Source organism: Oncorhynchus clarkii, chromosome 20, assembly GCF_045791955.1.
Source record: "Oncorhynchus clarkii lewisi isolate Uvic-CL-2024 chromosome 20, UVic_Ocla_1.0, whole genome shotgun sequence".
NCBI classification, from domain to species: Eukaryota; Metazoa; Chordata; class Actinopteri; order Salmoniformes; family Salmonidae; genus Oncorhynchus; species Oncorhynchus clarkii.
Window position 1 is genome coordinate 37,854,344 of NC_092166.1, and position 20,766 is coordinate 37,875,109.

Sequence of the window (20,766 nt, forward strand, 5' to 3'; positions counted from 1 at the left end):
GAAATTCCCTGCTCGACTGAGGGGACCTTGCAGATAATTCTATGTGTGGGGTACAGAGATGAGGTAGTCATTCAAAAATTATGTTAAACACTATTATTGCACACAGATAGTCCATGCAACTTATTATGTGACTCGTTAAGCAGATTTTTAATCCTGAACTTATTTAGGCTTGTCATGACGAGCGGTTGAATACTTATTGACTCAGATTTTCATTTTTAATTAATTTGTAAAAAAGCTGCCCATGTATCATTGTCACAAAGCAAAATCCGCCCCATTCGCGTTAGAAGTTCAGAGCGAGAAAGTATAGGCTATATAGAAATAATGAAGCTCAAATTGAAAAATCATTCAATGAAATAAAGAATATTTATATCATCCTAATCGAGGTGTAGATGACATAGACATTCCATTGTTCCAACTTGTAATCAAGGTCTGCATGGGATTTCTCTTCATGCGACCAATGACAATGGAGCCACTTGTGGATTTGACAGCTCTAAAGCAGTTCCACCTCCGACACCTCAAAAACTACCACTATGCAGATGTTGGCTAAGGTGGATATGATTGAATCGAGCCCATTGTGTCCTGTCTGTCAAGTAATATTCAAACCAATTGCATGACGCCTGAAAAGATTTGGCATGGGTCCTCAAATCCTCAAAGCGTTCTACAGCTGCACCATCGAGAACATCCTGACTGGTTGCATCACTGCCTTGTATAGCAACGGCTTGGCCTCCGACCGCAAGGCACTACAGGGGGTAGTGCAAATGACCCAGTACATCAAGCTTCCTGCCATCCAGGACCTCTATACCAGGCGGTGTCAGAGGAAAGCCCTAACAATGATCATACTCCAGCCACCCTAGTCATAGACTAGTCTCTCCGCTACCGCACGGCAAGCGGTACCGGAGCACCAAGGCTAGTTCCAAGAGGCTTCTAAACAACTTCTACCCCCAAACCATAAGACTCCTCCTGAACATCTAATCAAATGGCTACCCAGACTATTTGCATTGCCCCCCCCCCCCTCTTTACACTGCTGCTACTCTCTGTTGTTATCATCTATGCATAATCACTTAAATTACTTTACCTACATGTACATATAACCTCAACTAATCCGTGCCCCCGCACATTGACTCTGTAGCGGTACACCCTGTATCTAGCCTTGCTATTGTTATTTTACTGCTGCTCTTTAATTACTTGTTGCTTTTATCTCTTATTCTTTTCCATATTTTTTAAAACTGCATTGTTGTTTAGGGGCTCGTAAGTAAGCATTTCACCTGTTGTATTCAGCTCATGTGACTAATAAAATTTGATTTGACTTGATCCATACCGATTGCAGACAGTGGTGAACAGTATCGAAAGTGTTCAATAAGTCAACATAGAGGGCAGTACAGTCAGTGCTTCCTCCTATCCTTACCCTTTACCACATCATTTAACACCAAGACTGTAGCAGAGACAATGTTTTGACCCGTCCTGAAACCAGACTGGTGAACACTTAGAATACATCTCGTAGCTAGGAATGATCTAAGCTGACAGGTGATTAATGATTCAAAATCGTTTGCTAAGGCAAGACAATTTCGAGAGAGAGTGATAATTATTTAGGTCGGAGGGGTCACCTCCTTTGTGAAGAGGGAGCACATGGGCCGCCTTCCGAACCCTGGGGACCCAAGATGACAGATGACTCCACAATCAAGAGAAAAGAACGCTGCAGCAAGAAAGGATAAAGCAAATCAGCGGTGGATGTTTTTCTTCTATCTTAAGCAAGGCATCACTAGAAATGGACTGGTCTTCTATCAAGCCAACTGGAGGCTGGGAGAGGGAAGAGCAGTTGACTGACTGACTAAATTCAGGGTCAATTGATCCACATTTTTTTTCAAATAAAAAGCCTTCCCGATATAAAATGCTGATTAAAATCATCACTTGTTTAATTTTTCTCAGTAATGATGCCGGATTCTGCCACATCTTGCTCAGGTAGGGAAGGAGAGAAAATGAATGAGGTTATCTGTTTCACTGTTCCACTCTGGAAGCCTTTAGATTTGAGGTTAATGTAGACAAGGCCTCCCAATGGGCGATATCTAGCCACAGTGGATTACAAACACACTCACAACGGAGTGTGTGTCTTCCAAATGGTTGTAGCTAACCACAGTGGGGCAGCTCAGGGATTACACACAGATTAACAGTGGTAATCTGACACACAGACTCTGATTGGTCCATGCTACCATCCAATAAGGAGACTTCGAGGGGTCACAGCATGTATATTTACACAGGTTCACATACACAAACATAAGAATGAATGCACACACTTACTATGTAAGGGATAATCATCGAGGGGCTATGCGTTCTATGGAAAATAATCAACGATGTGGAAGATGTGTTACACAACGTGTTATCGGAGTGGAACTAACCTTCTACGGGGTTGCATTATTTTCCAGAGAACACATACACACTTAGAAAAGAAGGTGCTATCTGGAACCTAAAAGGGTTCTTTGGTTGTCCCCAACCCTTTAAAGAACCCTTTTTGGTTCCAGCTCCCTTTCCACAGACGGTTTTACATGGAACCCAAAATGGTTCTACCTGAAACCAAAAAGGGTTTGACCTGGAACCAAAAAGGGTTTTCTTATTGGGACAGCTGAAGAACCCTTGTTTCTAAGACAGTAGAGCACCAAGTTGATTATCCCTTTTATACCATCGCTATAATTGAACACATTTTGCCGGTAGAAATGTGTTCAACACTGAAGTAGCTAGCAAGTTTACTAGATATCTACAGTAGTTGCCTTTGTGACCAAATAACCAAACCATTAGTCCTAGCTTGCTATTATGACAATCGAATTCAACAATACCAATAATGTTTTCAACTCAACTTTTGCTTTAAAAAGCAGCTAAAACAAAACATGCAAGAATGAACTATAGACATCAAATTCTTCCATTCCGATATCCTGTGCGTTAATAGGGAAATAATGCATACCCTATAGTGCCCTTAAAGCCAATAAGAACTAAGTATTCAACAATACCATGGTATAAATACTTATATACCCAGTCCGTCACACAAACAAACAACCAAGGATGAATACACACAATACCAATGCAGATGCATGCAATATGCAGACATTGACGCACTACTTGACCATTGAAGCGCATATATGAAGAGTTTCATTCCAAAACGCTATATATCCATTTCTGAAATCGTGGTAAATTATCATACATTTTTTAAAGAAATTATGAAAAGAGATTGGTGTGTTTTTTCACCATCAAATCATTGCATGTGGTTATTCAATGACAGACACGTATTTGTCAAATGTAACAAATAACTGCATTTTTATTGTAGAACTGAACAAATGATGCATTTGTGTCATCTATATTTAAAACATGTCATATATATATATATATATATATCAACACAGTAATTTGAGAAATGTAGCCTATATAAAAGATTTACATTTGACATTTCAGTCATTTCACTTATGCATTCGTCTTAAGATAGGTGAGATGGCCACATATCACAGTCAAATATAGAGGAAATAAACATTCCATTCTGGCTAAACAATGGATATATAGAGTTTTGCATAAAAATGACATTTTTACACACATCTAAAATCTATTAATAAAACATTTGAGAACAGAAAATATTTTAAGCAATCATTTCGGATGAAAAAACACAAATGTGAAAAATTGGTGGGGATATAGCATTTTGAAAATAAACTTCATATACACATACACAAAATGCCTACATCTCAGCACTGAAAAATAACAAGAGGAATTATTTTTAGGAGGAAAAACAGCTCTAGACTGTAGCATTCGTTTCAACAGTATTCTTAGGTTTGTTGGGGACCTTTTTGATTTCACGGTCGATCTCTCCTTTCCGTTATCCATCTTCATCCTTGTCAGACAGGCGTTTGACCTTCCTTTTTGTCTCTTTCTCTCCTCTGAAGAAGGGATGGGGAAGATGCTTTTGTGGAGATGTTTGGGAGGACAGGGAAGATGCTTACTTGGGGGTGAGGACGAAGACAGAGGTCCTGGCTGAGCTTTCAGAGGGCTTTAAGTACGGCTTTGATTGGCATGATAGTTTATCTTTATTATAAAATTCCATAATGGAAAATCGACCCTTTCCCCTAGCTCTGATGGAACTTAACGTGTGTGTGTGAGTGTGAGCGCGTGTGTTGGAAGGAGTCCATAGGAGATAACATCACTTAGGAAGTGTGTTAAAGCTGGGCAAAGAAAGTGAAAAGAAGAGTTGTACTTTTGGGATACAGTTTCCTTTACTTGACCAGGAGCCGTGTGGTCTTTGATGTTGAACTATCCTCTGTTCAGCCAGGCATTATGTGAGAGTCAGGAAGGCAGTCAGTTGGGTGATGGTGGTTGTCATAAGGGGCCTGTGTTTACCCAGATGTCAGGAGGACAATAGCAGGCCTAGCTGTCCTGTTGTCCGAGTACGCATTGCAGAGCTGCAGTAACAGATGGCCTAGCTGTCCTGCTAAATGTGTTACCTTGCTGTGTGACCCCCAAACACGACTGACCGCAAAGACACTGCATCTGTCCATCCCTCACAGACGGGGGTGAAGTGGAAGAGCGGAACAGATACCCACGCACACCCATACACGCACACACATTTTAAAACGGTCATGATAGAGTCCTGGTGTAACTGCTATAAACAACATGAAATAGGCCTAATGTTTAAACAGCTGTAGCCTGGCAACCATATTGCTACTACTTTCAATAGCTGATAATCAACATAAAAAAGCATCCACATCCATCCTGTGCAGAATAATGATCTGGCGTTGCATAACCTGTATCATCCTCATTCTGGATGCACCCTCTCCTCAAGCTGAGGGATTTGTACGCTCAGTGAATCCAAAAATACACTTGAAAAAACATTGAGACAATTTACCAGAATGTTATGCCCCTTGAGACAGTAATTAAGGATGGATAAGGATGTTCTGTAAATAGATTAACCATGTGGTGATACCTAACCAGCTACACCAGCCAGATTCCTTCAGCTGAGACCATTTACTGTTAAACACCACCAATAAAAGTGTGTGTGTGTATCCCTCTCCTCCCTCCTTCCGCAACTAACACCCCCTGGTGTGATTTATCATCGCGATGAACGGGCAAGTGGCTTTAGATGGAGATTGGGCTGAATTGGGGTAATTTGCATGTTCGAAGTGTGTCTGTCTACAGGCGGTGATGTATCACCGCTACAGAGGTTAATGACAGTGTCGCTTAATGTCCGCTTGTTCATTCCACTGTAATGTGGTTATAAGGAGGTGATGCCGGAACCCTGTGGCTTTGTATGCATCCCTCCCTCCCTCCCTCCTCTCCTCTATCTCCTCCTATCTCCCTCCCTCCCTCCTCTACTCTATCTCCTCCTATCTCCCTGCCATTCACCTCTGACACCTAACCTAGTGGACAGTCATTTATTTTCACTTTAAAATTACTGCTAGGGTTAATTATCTTTAGGAACAGGCAGTACAAGATGAATGACTAAACAAAGTCAATCTAATTGGATTAATATAGGCCTGCACCTAGCTAGACAGAGATATGTGTAGATCATAGGTTATGGTTACATAAAATGCATGCACACACACACGCACACGCGCACGCACACTTAGAACCACTTTAGACCGAACACACTATACAGAAGAAACATCATTTATTTCCTTAATTTAAATAACATTTTATACACTTGTCACTGAATATTATTCACAGCAGAACTGTGACAGAAGCAAACTAGCCTAATATCAAGAAAGGAAAATGTCCAACATACATGTATTTACAAAACACCCGTGGTGTGTGTCTGTCAAATCAGTTTTGCCATGCTACTAAAGCACCGCCAAAGAGAATTCACTATTATTGTGTGTCGCCAGCTGGGTATTGCATTTTCGGCTTTTATCAAATGGAAAAATGTTGGTGTTTCTTCTCTCTCAAGAAAACTCATGAATTTGAAATATTCCTCTCTCCCTCTCGCGCCGCTTGTCTCTCTCTCCCGCTTGTGCACTAACTGTCTTCCCCACTTTTTCTTCATTTCAATCACATTTTCAATGAAATACAAAACTTTGCAGAGATAACGTTGAAGCCAAATCTGTTGTAGATGAATAGAGAAAGGGATGTACTCCAGAGAACCCCATCTCTCTCCCTCCCTCCTGTCCTACATCCCCTTGCTCCTCCACTCTTGTTTTAATCTCTCTCTCTCTTTCCCTCCTGTCCTACATCCCCTTGCTCCACCACTCTTGTTTTAATCAAATCTGTGTAAGATGAATAGAGAAAGGGATGTACTCCAGAGAACCCCATCTCTCTCTCTCCCTCCTGTCCTACATCCCCTTGCTCCTCCACTCTTTTTTTAATTAAATCTGTGTAAGATGAATAGAGAAAGGGATGTACTCCAGAGAACCCCATCTCTCTCCCTCCCTCCTGTCCTACATCCCCTTGCTCCTCCACTCTTTTTAATCCTTTCTCTCTCTCTCCCTCCTGTCCTACATCCCCTTGCTCCTCCACTCTTGTTTTAATCAAATCTGTGTAAGATGAATAGAGAAAGGGATGTACTCCAGAGAACCCCATCTCTCTCTCTCTCTCCTGTCCTACATCCCCTTGCTCCTCCACTCTTGTTTTAATCAAATCTGTGTAGGATGAATAGAGAAAGGGATGTACTCCAGAGAACCTCATTTCACTCTCTCTCTCTCCTGTCCTACATCCCCTTGCTCCTACACTCTTGTTTTAATCAAATATGTGTAAGATGAATAGAGAAAGGGATGTACTCCAGAGAACCCCATCTCTCTCTCTCCCTCCTGTCCTACATCCCCTTGCTCCTCCACTCTTTTTTTAATCCTCTCTCTCTCTCTCCCTCCTGTCCTACATCCCCTTGCTCCTCCACTCTTGTTTTAATCAAATCTGTGTAAGATGAATAGAGAAAGGGATGTACTCCAGAGTTCCCCATCTCTCTCTCTCCCTCCTGTCCTACATCCCCTTGCTCCTCCACTCTTGTTTTAATCAAATCTGTGTAAGATGAATAGAGAAATGGATGTACTCCAGAGAACCCCATCTCTCTCTCCCTCCTGTCCTACATCCCCTTGCCACTCCACTCTTTTTTAATCCTCTCTCTCTCTCTATCTCTCCCTCCTGTCCTACATCCCCTTGCTCCTCCACTCTTGTTTTAATCAAATCTGTGTAAGATGAATAGAGAAAGGGATGTACTCCAGAATACCCCATCTCTCTCTCTCCCTCCTGTCCTACATCCCCTTGCTCCTCCACTCTTGTTTTAATCAAATCTGTTGTAGATGAATAGAGAAAGGGATGTACTCCAGAGAACCCCATCTCTCTCTCTCCCTCCTGTCCTACATCCCCTTGCTCCTCCACTCTTTTTTTAATCCTCTCTCTTGTTGAATCATATTGGAAAATGTCAAAACTCTTGTAGTCATAGTCACAATTTTTTACAAGCCTAATAATAGGAAGTATATTCCAATATGACTGTCTACTAAAATCTTAATTCAGTATCTTCTTGTCTGCCGTTACACACTCTGCATGGGTTACCCTCCATTTTGATTTCAATGATGAAATATGATTTTTATTAAAGGCCATACCCTAATAGGGTATTTTTTCCCTTAAACATATCACAATAACTTTTATGAATGTGGACACAAATATAATACTTTTTGTATATGAACAATCTGAAATATTATATGTATATTTTTGTGATATCTCATTAAATATGCACATATTTACATATCACTTAAATACAGTTTTCTGGACACTGTATGAAGTCAGCCTAAATAGTTTGGTTTCATTTTGACACTTCCAGGACCGGATTTACAGCCGAACGTGGATACAATCTTTTTTAACATCTTTCCATCTGTAAAATACTAAAGAAAGGTCGTTCAGAAGAAAATGCCATCTATAATTTTTTGGGGACAACATATCAACAATTCCCTATGTATAATTCTGGAGAATACGCCTAAGGATAACCACACAAAATGTGGTGGCATGTTGGAAGAGACTGACTTTCGGGAAATGGCAGTTAAACACAAGGATTATGAATTAGACTACCAAACACCTATTTAATCCCAATCACTATATCTTCAAAGTAAGCTATTACATAGAGTCCAGTGTGTAACGCTCTCTATGAATTGGGCAATTAAAAGATGTGTGAATCAATGTAGTGAGCTTTTGAAATGATGGATGTATGTCCATTTTAAAAGTGGTTACACTTCATGACATTTTAATGATGGTAGTATGATAAAGTAAAAAAAATATAGATTTTCATCAAGTTTTTGACATTTAAAAAAAATACTAATGTTTATTGACCAAAATACCCCAAATTGCATTTTAGCCTGTGGCCACTGGCCTTCATTTTGATTGCAACTATGGAACAAAAAAAAGGTGAAATAGGCAATAGAGTTGTATTAAGAGAGCCAATGAAATAGACGATTAGAAGGAGAGGTAGTGCAGTAGCAGTTGGCATGATGTAGTAGAGAGAGAACAGGATTCGGTCAATGCTAGACACTGTGGAGGACATTCTGTACTTACCATCTGTCACACACTGCAGAGCTAGTGCAGGGAAATAATACTATTATATAGCACCAGGACACTTTCACAACAAATAAAAAGAGACAAATATTATTTTATGTACAGTACCAGTCAATGGTTTTGACACACCTTCTCATTCCAGGGTTTTTCTTTATTTGTATTATTGTCTACATTGTAGAATAGTAGTGAAGACATCAAAACTATGAAATAACACATATAGAATCATGTAGTAAGTAAAAAAGTGTTAAACAAATCAAAACATATGTTATATTTGAGATTCTTCAAAGTAGCCACCCTTTGCCTTGATGACAGCTTTGCACACTCTTGGCATTCTCTCAACCAGTTTCATGAGGAATGCTTTTCCAACAGTCTTGAAGGAGTTCCCACATATGCAGAGCAATTGTTGGCTGATTGTCCTTCACTCTGCAGTCCAACTCATCCCAAACCATCTCAATTAGGTTGAGGTTGGGTTATTGTGGAGGCTTTAATTAACGAACATCTCAACAATTTTCTGTTAAAATGCCTGAGTAAAACAGAATGAAAGACACTTGCTGACAGCACGTCTGGGTATTATCGTATGGGGGAGAGCAAGAAATTCATATTGACTGAACAGAGAGATCCTTTCATTCACTGCACAACACACACACATTAAATTATTAGTACACCTTTATAACTAATGCAGTGAGAATGTTATAGCAGGGAATACATGGATGAATTCATATATTCTTGAGAAATATCTAAACATTTGAAGGAATATAATCTCTACTACAGCCCACTGCATACCTGGTGCTCATACTCAATTGTATCACCAGAAATACCCCATTAATTTCAAGAACAAATATCTTGTGGAATGAAAGAAAATGCTTAATTACCTGAAAATACATTAGCATAATCATATGTGTTCTATTTGCATATGCATTATTTCATGGTGCTGGTTTTCTGCTTTGAGTGATTACTGCAGCGTTTCATGTGCGATTGTGTGCGTGTTCAAATTGCAGCCTGTGTTTGGGGGATTTGTGTAGTTAGGGTGGAGGGTACGGGTTAGAGATTGGGCTTAGGTTCAGTCATGCTGTGTTGACTGTCTTTGTTGAATAATCAGCTGCCTTCTGTTGGGGTCAAGGTCGGTTAAGGTGAGGGGTCGCCAACAATAGAGGGAGTCGTATAAGGCAAAGTGGTGTGGTGCGTCTGCCTGCTACGTCACAGACACAGACAAACACACAGACACGCACACGCAGGGGTACACAAACACACACACACACACACACACACACACACACACACACACACACACACACACACACACACACACACACACACACACACACACACACACGCAAATGCAAACCCCCTATCCCACTGGTGCAGACAGACATAGCAGTCTGGTGTCTGCTTAGGGTGTATAGGTCATGTTTAAACTGCTACACTTATGCATGTCATCTCCATACCTAATATTCCCTCCCCAGTGTTTAGAGACATGGTTATAGAACTTGACAATTCAAAACCATGCCACTTCATGGTTTTGTGGCATGCAGGGCTATGGGCCAGAAGGTTGAGGGTTTGCCAACCATCACGGATGAGCACACTCTCCCTGTCTGTTTCATTACACTACGATCAGAGCCAGCTGCAGACCATGATCAACAAGCAAAATCTGATTTTCAACATTTTCAAGCAATATTTAGAATTATGTAAAATATGTGTCACCTGGTGATAAAGGGCTTCCTTTTTTCCTCTCATATTTGCTGTGTTCACGTTTTGAAATATGTTTGCTGTGCCAACCTATTCATGAGAGTTGTGTGTTTAACACGTTTGAAGGTAAGACCCAGGTGCAGTCAATGTCGAAGTAACGAAAGTTTATTAACTCTGAGCAGGCAGGCTCAGGGTCAGGGCAGGACGAGGTCGGTAATCCAGAGTTACGGGGAAAAGGTACAAGACGGCAGATGGGCTCAGGGTCAGGGCAGGACGAGGTCGGTAATCCAGAGTAGCGGAGAAAAGGTACAGGACGGCAGGCAGGCTCAGGGTCAGGGCAGGACGAGGTCAGTAATCCAGAGTAGCGGGGAAAAAGTACAGGACAGCAGAAAGGGCTCAGGGTCAGGGCAGGACGAGGTCGGTAATCCAGAGTAGCGGTGAAAAGGTACAGGACGGCAGGCAGGCTCAGGGTCAGGGCACGACGAGGTCGGTAATCCAGAGTAGCGGGGAAAAGTTACAGGACGGCAGGCAGGCTCAGGGTCAGGGCAGGACGAGGTCGGTAATCCAGAGTAGTGGGGAAAAGGTATAGGACGGCAGATGGGCTCAGGGTCAGGGCAGGACGAGGTCGGTAATCCAGAGTAGCGGGGAAAAGGTACAGGACGGCAGGCAGGCTCAGTGTCAGGGCAGGACGAGGTCGGTAATCCAGAGTAGCGGGGAAAAGGTACAGGACGGCAGGCAGGCTCAGGGTCAGGGCAGGACGAGGTCGGTAATCCAGAGTAGCGGGGAAAAGGTACAGGACGGCAGGCAGGCTCAGGGTCAGGGCAGGACGAGGTCGGTAATCCAGAGTAGCGGGGAAAAGGTACAGGACGGCAGGCAGGCTCAGGGTCAGGGCAGGACGAGGTCGGTAATCCAGAGTAGTGGGGAAAAGGTATAGGACGGCAGATGGGCTCAGGGTCAGGGCAGGACGAGGTCGGTAATCCAGAGTAGCGGGGAAAAGGTACAGGACGGCAGGCAGGCTCAGTGTCAGGGCAGGACGAGGTCGGTAATCCAGAGTAGCGGGGAAAAGGTACAGGACGGCAGGCAGGCTCAGGGTCAGGGCAGGACGAGGTCGGTAATCCAGAGTAGCGGGGAAAAGGTACAGGACGGCAGGCAGGCTCAGGGTCAGGGCAGGACGAGGTCGGTAATCCAGAGTAGTGGGGAAAAGGTACAGGACGGCAGACAGGCTCAGGGTCTGGGCAGGACGAGGTCGGTAATCCAGAGTAGCGGGGAAAAGGTACAGGACGGCAGGCGGGCTCAGGGTCAGGGCAGGCAGGAAGGTCAAATCCGGGAAAACTAGAAAACAGGCACTATAGACAGGACAGGAGCAAGGGGGAAAAACGCTGGTAGATATGAATGAACAAAACACACTGGCAACAGACAAACAGAGAACACAGGTATAAATACACAGGGGACAATGGGGAAGATGTGCGACACCTGGAGGGGAGTGGAGACAATTACAAGATAGGTGAAACAGATCAGGGTGTGAGTGTACCCCTAGAGGGGCGCCACCTGGCGTCCTACCTGGGCGCATACCTGGTCGACAGTGTTCAATAATTGAAGTGTGAAATCTCACGTGTGCAACCAATGCTGCATGTCCTAAATTCTCACGAGAGCTACTCATATGCATGTTATAAATTCTCACACGTGCAATCGATTAAACCCGTTCACCAATGATATGCTTTAACCCAAATTGAGAGGTGACATTCCTGTGTGCTTCTCTTTCCACTCTTGATTGTACACATGTAGAGGAAATTAATGTGACTCCCTAAAAGACGGAATCGCACAGCCAGTGAGTGCCCCTCTCTCCCCACATCCAACAGTAAGAACAGTGGCTGCCCGCTAGTAGGGCGCTTGTCTCTGAACACACTTCGCTCCCAACACAAACGAGAAATTAAAGTTAAGCAAGTACTATTTTCTTCAAATCCAATACTACAGATGAAGACCTTACAGTGAAATACAGGACGGCTTACTTACAAGCCCTTAACCAACAATGCAGTTAAGAAAAATACCCCCAAAAAAGAAAACAAATATAAGTAACAAATAATTAAAGATCTGCATTAAAATAACAATAGTGAGGCTATATACAGGGGGTATCGGTACAGAGTCAATTTGGAGGCTATATACAGGGGGTACCACTACAGAGTCAATGTGGAGGCTATATACAGGGTGTACCACTACAGAGTCAATGTGGAGGCTTTATACAGGGTGTACCACTACAGAGTCAATGTGGAGGCTATATACGGGGTGTACCACTACAGAGTCAATGTGGAGGCTATATACAGGGGGCACCGGTACAGAGTCAATGTGGAGGCTATATACAGGGGGTACAAGTACAGAGTCAATGTGGAGGCTATATACAGGGTGTACCACTACAGAGTCAATGTGGAGGGAGGCTTTATACAGGGTGTACCACTACAGAGTCAATGTAGAGGCTATATACAGGGGGTACCAGTACAGAGTCAAAGTGGAGGCTATATACAGGGGGTACCGGGACAGAGTCAATGTGGAGGCTATATACAGGGGGTACCGGTACAGAGTCAATTTGGAGGCTATATACAGGGGGTACCACTACAGAGTCAATGTGGAGGCTATATACAGGGTGTACCACTACAGAGTCAATGTGGAGGCTTTATACAGGGTGTACCACTACAGAGTCAATGTGGAGGCTATATACGGGGTGTACCACTACAGAGTCAATGTGGAGGCTATATACAGGGGGCACCGGTACAGAGTCAATGTGGAGGCTATATACAGGGGGTACAAGTACAGAGTCAATGTGGAGGCTATATACAGGGTGTACCACTACAGAGTCAATGTGGAGGGAGGCTTTATACAGGGTGTACCACTACAGAGTCAATGTAGAGGCTATATACAGGGGGTACCAGTACAGAGTCAAAGTGGAGGCTATATACAGGGGGTACCGGGACAGAGTCAATGTGGAGGCTATATACAGGGGGTACCGGTACAGAGTCAATGTGGAGGCTATATACAGGGTGTACCACTACAGAGTCAATGTGGAGGCTATATACAAGGGGTACCACTACAGAGTCAATGTGGAGGCTATATACAGGGTGTACCACTACAGAGTCAATGTGGAGGCTATATACAGGGGGTACAAGTACAGAGTCAATGTGGAGGCTATATACAGGGTGTACCACTACAGAGTCAATGTGGAGGGAGGCTTTATACAGGGTGTACCACTACAGAGTCAATGTGGAGGCTATATACAGGGGGTACCAGTACAGAGTCAAAGTGGAGGCTATATACAGGGGGTACCGGGACAGAGTCAATGTGGAGGCTATATACAGGGGGTACCGGTACAGAGTCAATGTGGAGGCTATATACAGGGTGTACCACTACAGAGTCAATGTGGAGGCTATATACAAGGGGTACCACTACAGAGTCAATGTGGAGGCTATATACAGGGTGTACCACTACAGAGTCAATTTTTTTTTATTTTTTTTATTTCACCTTTATTTAACCAGGTAGGCTAGTTGAGAACAAGTTCTCATTTGCAACTGCGACCTGGCCAAGATAAGGCATAGCAGTGTGAACAGACAACACAGAGTTACACATGGTGTAAACAATTAACAAGTCAATAACACAGTAGAAAAAAGGGGAGTCTATATATACATTGTGTGCAAAAGGCACGAGAAGGTAGGCGAATAATTACAATTATGCAGATTAACACTGGAGTGATAAATGATCAGATGGTTATGTACAGGTAGAGATATTGGTGTGCAAAAGAGCAGAAAAATAAATAAATAAAAACAGTATGGGGATGAGGTAGGTGAAAATGGGTGGGCTATTTACCAATAGACTATGTACAGCTGCAGCGATCGGTTAGATGCTCAGATAGCAGATGTTTGAAGTTGGTGAGGGAGATAAAAGTCTCCAACTTCAGCGATTTTTGCAATTCGTTCCAGTCACAGGCAGCAGAGAACTGGAACGAAAGGCGGCCAAATGAGGTGTTGGCTTTAGGGATGATCAGTGAGATACACCTGCTGGAGCGCGTGCTACGGATGGGTGTTGCCATCGTAACCAGTGAACTGAGATAAGGCGGAGCTTTACCTAGCATGGACTTGTAGATGACCTGGAGCCAGTGGGTCTGGCGACGAATATGTAGCGAGGGCCAGCCGACTAGAGCATACAAGTCGCAGTGGTGGGTGGTATAAGGTGCTTTAGTGACAAAACGGATGGCACTGTGATAAACTGCATCCAGTTTGCTGAGTAGAGTGTTGTGAAGGCTATATACAGGGTGTACCACTACAGAGTCAATGTGGAGGCTATATACAAGGGGTACCACTACAGAGTCAATGTGGAGGCTATATACAGGGTGTACCACTACAGAGTCAATGTGGAGGCTATTTACAAGGGGTACCGGTACAGAGTAAATGTGAAGGCTATATACAGGGGGTACCGGTACAGAGTCAATTTTTTTATATTTTTTTTATTTCAACTTTATTTAACCAGGTAGGCTAGTTGAGAACAAGTTCTCATTTGCAACTGCGACCTGGCCAAGATAAGGCATAGCAGTGTGAACAGACAACACAGAGTTACACATGGTGTAAACAATTAACAAGTCAATAACACAGTAGAAAAAAGGGGAGTCTATATATACATTGTGTGCAAAAGGCACGAGAAGGTAGGCGAATAATTACAATTATGCAGATTAACACTGGAGTGATAAATGATCAGATGGTTATGTACAGGTAGAGATATTGGTGTGCAAAAGAGCAGAAAAATCAATAAATAAAAACAGTATGGGGATGAGGTAGGTGAAAATGGGTGGGCTATTTACCAATAGACTATGTACAGCTGCAGCGATCGGTTAGATGCTCAGATAGCAGATGTTTGAAGTTGGTGAGGGAGATGAAAGTCTCCAACTTCAGCGATTTTTGCAATTCGTTCCAGTCACAGGCAGCAGAGAACTGGAACGAAAGGCGGCCAAATGAGGTGTTGGCTTTAGGGATGATCAGTGAGATACACCTGCTGGAGCGCGTGCTACGGATGGGTGTTGCCATCGTAACTAGTGAACTGAGATAAGGCGGAGCTTTACCTAGCATGGACTTGTAGATGACCTGGAGCCAGTGGGTCTGGCGACGAATATGTAGCGAGGGCCAGCCGACTAGAGCATACAAGTCGCAGTGGTGGGTGGTATAAGGTGCTTTAGTGACAAAACGGATGGCACTGTGATAAACTGCATCCAGTTTGCTGAGTAGAGTGTTGTGAAGGCTATATACAGGGTGTACCACTACAGAGTCAATGTGGAGGCTATATACAGGGTTTTACGGTACAGAGTCAATGTGGAGGCTATGTGCAGGGTGTACCACTACAGAATCAATGTGGAGGCTATATACAGGGTGTACCACTACAGAGTCAATGTGGAGGCTATATACAGGGGGTACCACTACAGAGTCAATGTGGAGGCTATATACAGGGGGTACCGGTACAGAATCAATGTGGAGGCTATATACTGTACAAGGTGCAAAACTACAGAGTCAATGTGGAGGCTATATACAGGGTGTACCACTATAGAGTCAATTTGGAGGCTTTATACAGGGTGTACCTGTATAGAGTCAATGTGGAGGCTATATACAGGGGGTACCACTACCGAGTCAATGTGGAGGCTATATACAGGGGGTACCACTGTAGAGTCAATGTGGAGGCTATATACAGGGTGCACCACTACAGTGTCAATCTGGAGACTATATACAGGGTGTTACGGTACAGAGTCAATGTGGAGGCTATATACAGGGGGTACCACTACAGAGTCAATGTGTAGGCTATATACAGGGTGCACCACTACAGAGTCAATCTGGAGACTATATACAGGGTGTTACGGTACAGAGTCAATGTGGAGGCTATAGACAGGGTGTACCACTACAGAGTCAATGTGGAGGCTATATACAGGCTGTACCACTACAGAGTCAATGTGTGGGGGCACTGATTAGTAAAGGTAATTAAGGTAATATGTATATGTAGGTAGAGCTATTAAAGTGACAATGCATAGATAATAACAGAGAATAGAAGCAGCGTAAAAGAGGGGGCAGGAGTCTTATGATTTGGGGATGGAAGCTGTTTAGAAGCCTCTTGGACCTAGACTTGGCGCTCCGGTACCGCTTGCCATGCCGTAGCAGAGAGAAGTCTATGACAAGGGTGGCTGGAGTCTTTGAAATTTTTTAGGGCCTTCCTCTGACAACACCTGGTACAGACGTCCTGAATGGCAGGAAGCTTGGCCCCAATGATGTACTGAGCCGTCTGCACTACCCTCTGTAGTTCCTTGCGGTCGGAAGCCGAGCAGTTGCTATACCAGGCAGTTATGCAACCCATCAGGATGCTCTCGATGGTGCAGCTGTAGAACCTTTTGAGGAACTGAGGACCCATGACAAATATTTTCAGTCTCCTGAGGGGGAATAGCTTTTGTCGTGCCCTCTTCACGACTGTCTTGCTGTGTTTGGACCATGTTATTTTGTTGGTGATGTGGACACCAAGGAACTTGAAGCTCTCAACCTGCTCCACTACAGCATCGTCGATGAGAATGGGAGCATGCTTGGTCCTCTTTTTCCTGTAGTCCGCAATCATCTCCTTTGTCTTGATCATGTTGAGGGACAGGTTGTTGTCCTTGCACCTCACGGTCAGGTCTCTGACCTGCTCATAGGCTGTCTTGTCGTTGTCGGTGATCAGGCTTCTCTGGATGAGCGTTTTCCTGTTTGCTTATACAGCTCATTGTTTGGCGATATACAGCTCATTGAGTGAAGTTATAGTGCCAGCTGTTGTTTACAAATATACACAGACTGCCACCCCTTGTCTTACCAGCGGCTGTTGTTCTATCCTGCCGATAGACTGTATAACCCGCCAGCAGTATGTTCTTAACGTCGTCATTTAGCAACAACTCATTGAAACATCAGATTTGACTCTTTTTAATACCCCGTTGGTAGGATATACATGTTTTTAGTTCATCCCATTTATTTTCCAGCGGTTGTATGCCGGCTAATAGTACGAATGGCAAAGGCAGATTAGCCACTCGTTGCCTGATCCTCATAAGGCACCCCGATCTCTTTCTCTTTCCCCTGCGAATGACAGGGATGAGGGCCTGTTCGGGTGTCTGGAGTAAATCACTCTCGTTGAATGCATTAAAGAAAAATTCTTTGTCCAATTCAAGGTGAGTAATCACTTTTCCAGGGCCTCCCGGGTGGCGCAGTGATTAAGGGCGCTGTACTGCAGCGCCAGCTTTGCCACCAGAGACTCTGGGTTAGCTCTCAGGCTCTGTCGTAATCGGCCGCGACCGGGAGGTCCGTGGGGCGACGCACAATTGGCCTAGCGTCGTCCGGGTTAGGGAGGATTTGGCCGGTAGGGAAATCCTTGTCTCATCGCGCACCAGCGATTCCTGTGGCGGGCAGGGAGCAGTGCGCGCTAACCAAGGTTGCCAGGTGCACGGTGTTTCCTCCGACACGGTGTGGCTGGCTTCCGGGTTGGATGGCACTGTGTTTAGAAGCAGTGCGGCTTGGTTGGGTTGTGTATCGGAGGACGCATGACTTTCAACCTTCGTCTCTCCCGAGCCCGTACGGAGTTGTAGCGATGAGACAAGATAGTAGCTACTAAAAAACAATTGGATACCACGAAATTGGGGAGAAAAAGGGGTTTAAAAAAATCACTGTTCTGATGTGCAGACGCTCTTTTCGGTCATAAGAGACGGTAGCAGCAACATTATGTACAAAATAAGGTATAAACAATGCAAAAAACAAACAAAATAGCATGGTTGGTTAAGAGCCAATAAAATGGCAGCAATCCCCTCCGTTGCCATTGGCTCAAGGTTACTTCTGTAATATGTGCACTTTGGATAATTAATATGTGGAAACTGTAATACCCACCTGACTCGGATACTTACACTACCTTCTTCCCGAGGACAGACCTGAACCCTCCCTTCACGGCGAATGGAACCTGTGGAGAGAAAGAGATTCAATGGAGAGCTAAGGAGAAGACTAAAAGTGGAGGAACAATACCACGGGCGGACTCAACTACACTGTCTATCATGTGGATGAGTTTTTGCCTGGTGGACATTTTAGGAGTTGCTATTTTTGAGGAGAGACTTTTTAAGAGACATTTCCTACCTATTCAAATAAAGTATTGTTCATTGTGAAACTTGCCTTGTTGTTGATCATCCAAATTGCACTGGGGCAGAAAATAACCAAAGTTTTCCCATATCTGACATTTGGCACAGTTTCGACAGGGTGCTCAGTGCCTCCATAACAAAACTGCCCAGGAGTACTGGTCAAAGTGGGAGATGTCACTAGAAACACTGTACAGTGAATCTTTCTTTCAGAAGTGGATCCAAAACCAGAAACGGTATGACCCAGAGTCCATCAACTGGTTGACTGTGAAGGCTGCTAATGGGCTGTCCATCCCATATTTGGGGTAAGCGGTCTTATATTTTGAGGTGGGGTGAAGATACCACAGAAGGCAATGATCCTGGTATGAGATGATTTTCTTAGGAGTGATCGGGTAGTGCTAGGAATTAATGCAATAACTGCCTGCTGGCAGGACCTCTTTGGAGCTATTCCCATTCAACATGTTCAGTTACAGGCTGCCATGAGACCAGAGATCCAAAAGGAGTGGGACAAAAACGTCACACTCTACAACAGAGTCTAAGTGGCAGAACGAGATGAAGGAGCACGTCGCACTGTACACCTCCGCCCGGAATCTCCAGTTCTCATCCCATCAGAAAGTGAGATGGTGGTATGGAAGGGGGTACATAGCCCCTCTATGAAACAACTGTTTTTTTGGCCTAGTGGAAGGGATGTCGGATGAAGCAGTGGGGCAGGTCGCCTTGGTTCATGTTGAAGGAATTTGTTGACTGGTGAGAGTGCAGAATGTTAACCCATATCCTGTTGAGCTCCCTCAAGGCCCTTGGCTACCATCCATTCAATCCAGAGGAGATCATAGGGGAAAAGGACATCCCCCTCAACTGAAAAGGGCACCATAGATGTGGGAGGTACCAGTGCTACCCCAGAAGCAGCTGTGCCAGTAGACAGGGTGCCAGCAGAAGTTCTGAAAGGGGGGACTTGACCCCAGCTCAAGCTGACAGAGCTGAAGAGACGGGCCAAGATGTTTGCACGCCACAAGGAAGGCTTTGGCCATACAGATGCAGTGCTCATCCCCACAGGCACCGCCCCACACATCCCAGAGCGGTTTCGCCCCCATCCCCTGTCACTCTACCAGGAACTGAAACAGAGGCTGGACAGAAGAGTGACCTTGGTCTTCACCTATTGTCCTGGTCAAGAAGAAGAATAGAACATGGCATTTCTGTGTTGAATAGAGAAAGCTCAACGCAGTGACCTACAAGGATGCATACCCCCTACTCCAGATCAAGGAGTCCTTAACCACCCTGAATAAGGCTACCTGTTACCCAACCCGTGACCTCGCCAATGACTACTGGCAAGTGGAGATGGACCTCTGAGACCGGAAGAAAACTGCCTTCACCACCACGCTTGGGCTGTTCGAGTTTGAGCTGCATTCGGGGTATGTAACGCTCCAGCCACATTCCAGTGACTAATGCAAATGTGTCTGGGGAACCAGGTAGGAAAATCATTGCTCATCTACATTGACAATGTTATTATCTATTCCCCAGACTTTCAAACCCACATGGAATAAGTGTTTGACATCCTTTGGAGCCATGGATTGAGACTACTACCCCTGAAGTGTCACTTGTTCCAGAGGCAGGTCACTTACTTTGGAAATGTGTTGGATTCCCAGGGGGTCACGGAGGACCCTGGTAAGGTTGAAGCAGCAGAGGAATGAGCTACCCCTTCACAGTGACTCAGGTTAAAACTTTCCTGGGCTTTGTGGGGTGTTATTGCAGATTTATCCCCAAGTTCTCCATGATTGCTTCACCTCTCAAAAGGCTTTTGAGGGCTGCTCAATTTGCTCAATTTCCACAATGTGTGGTGAGTAAACCTGGGCCTTCCACCTTTGCGCCAATTATTCCACTGTCAACTAGTGCCCCGATGGAAATGGTGGCCATTGATTACCTCTTCCTGTGTCGCCCAGCCAGTCCCTACTTACTGGTGATGGTTGATTTGTTTTCCAGGTAAGCATGGGCGGTGCTGACAAAGGACCAGACGGCTCAAACCACAGCACAAGTGCTATGAAAACACCTCTTCCAAAACTGGTTGCCCTGAGCGTCTTCACAGAGACTGAGGGGCAACTTTGGAGTCTGCAGTGGTCAAACAGCTGTGCGAATAGTATGAGGGTACCAAAACCAGAACCAGCCCATACTGGCCACAGGGTAAAAGGGCTTGTGAAAGAATGGATCAGACACTGCTGACTCTGTTAAACACACAGAGCGAAGAAGGGCGGGCACATTGGGAAGAACAGTTACCAGCTATCCTAAAACAATATGGTCCATAGCGTGTATACTCCACACGCCCTAATGTTTGATAGACATGCACAATTGCCCATTGAAAGTACCCCTTGGAGTCAAGTTTCCCCAAACAGCTGGATCTATGACCAGTGGATGCAGCATCATAAATGGGTTGT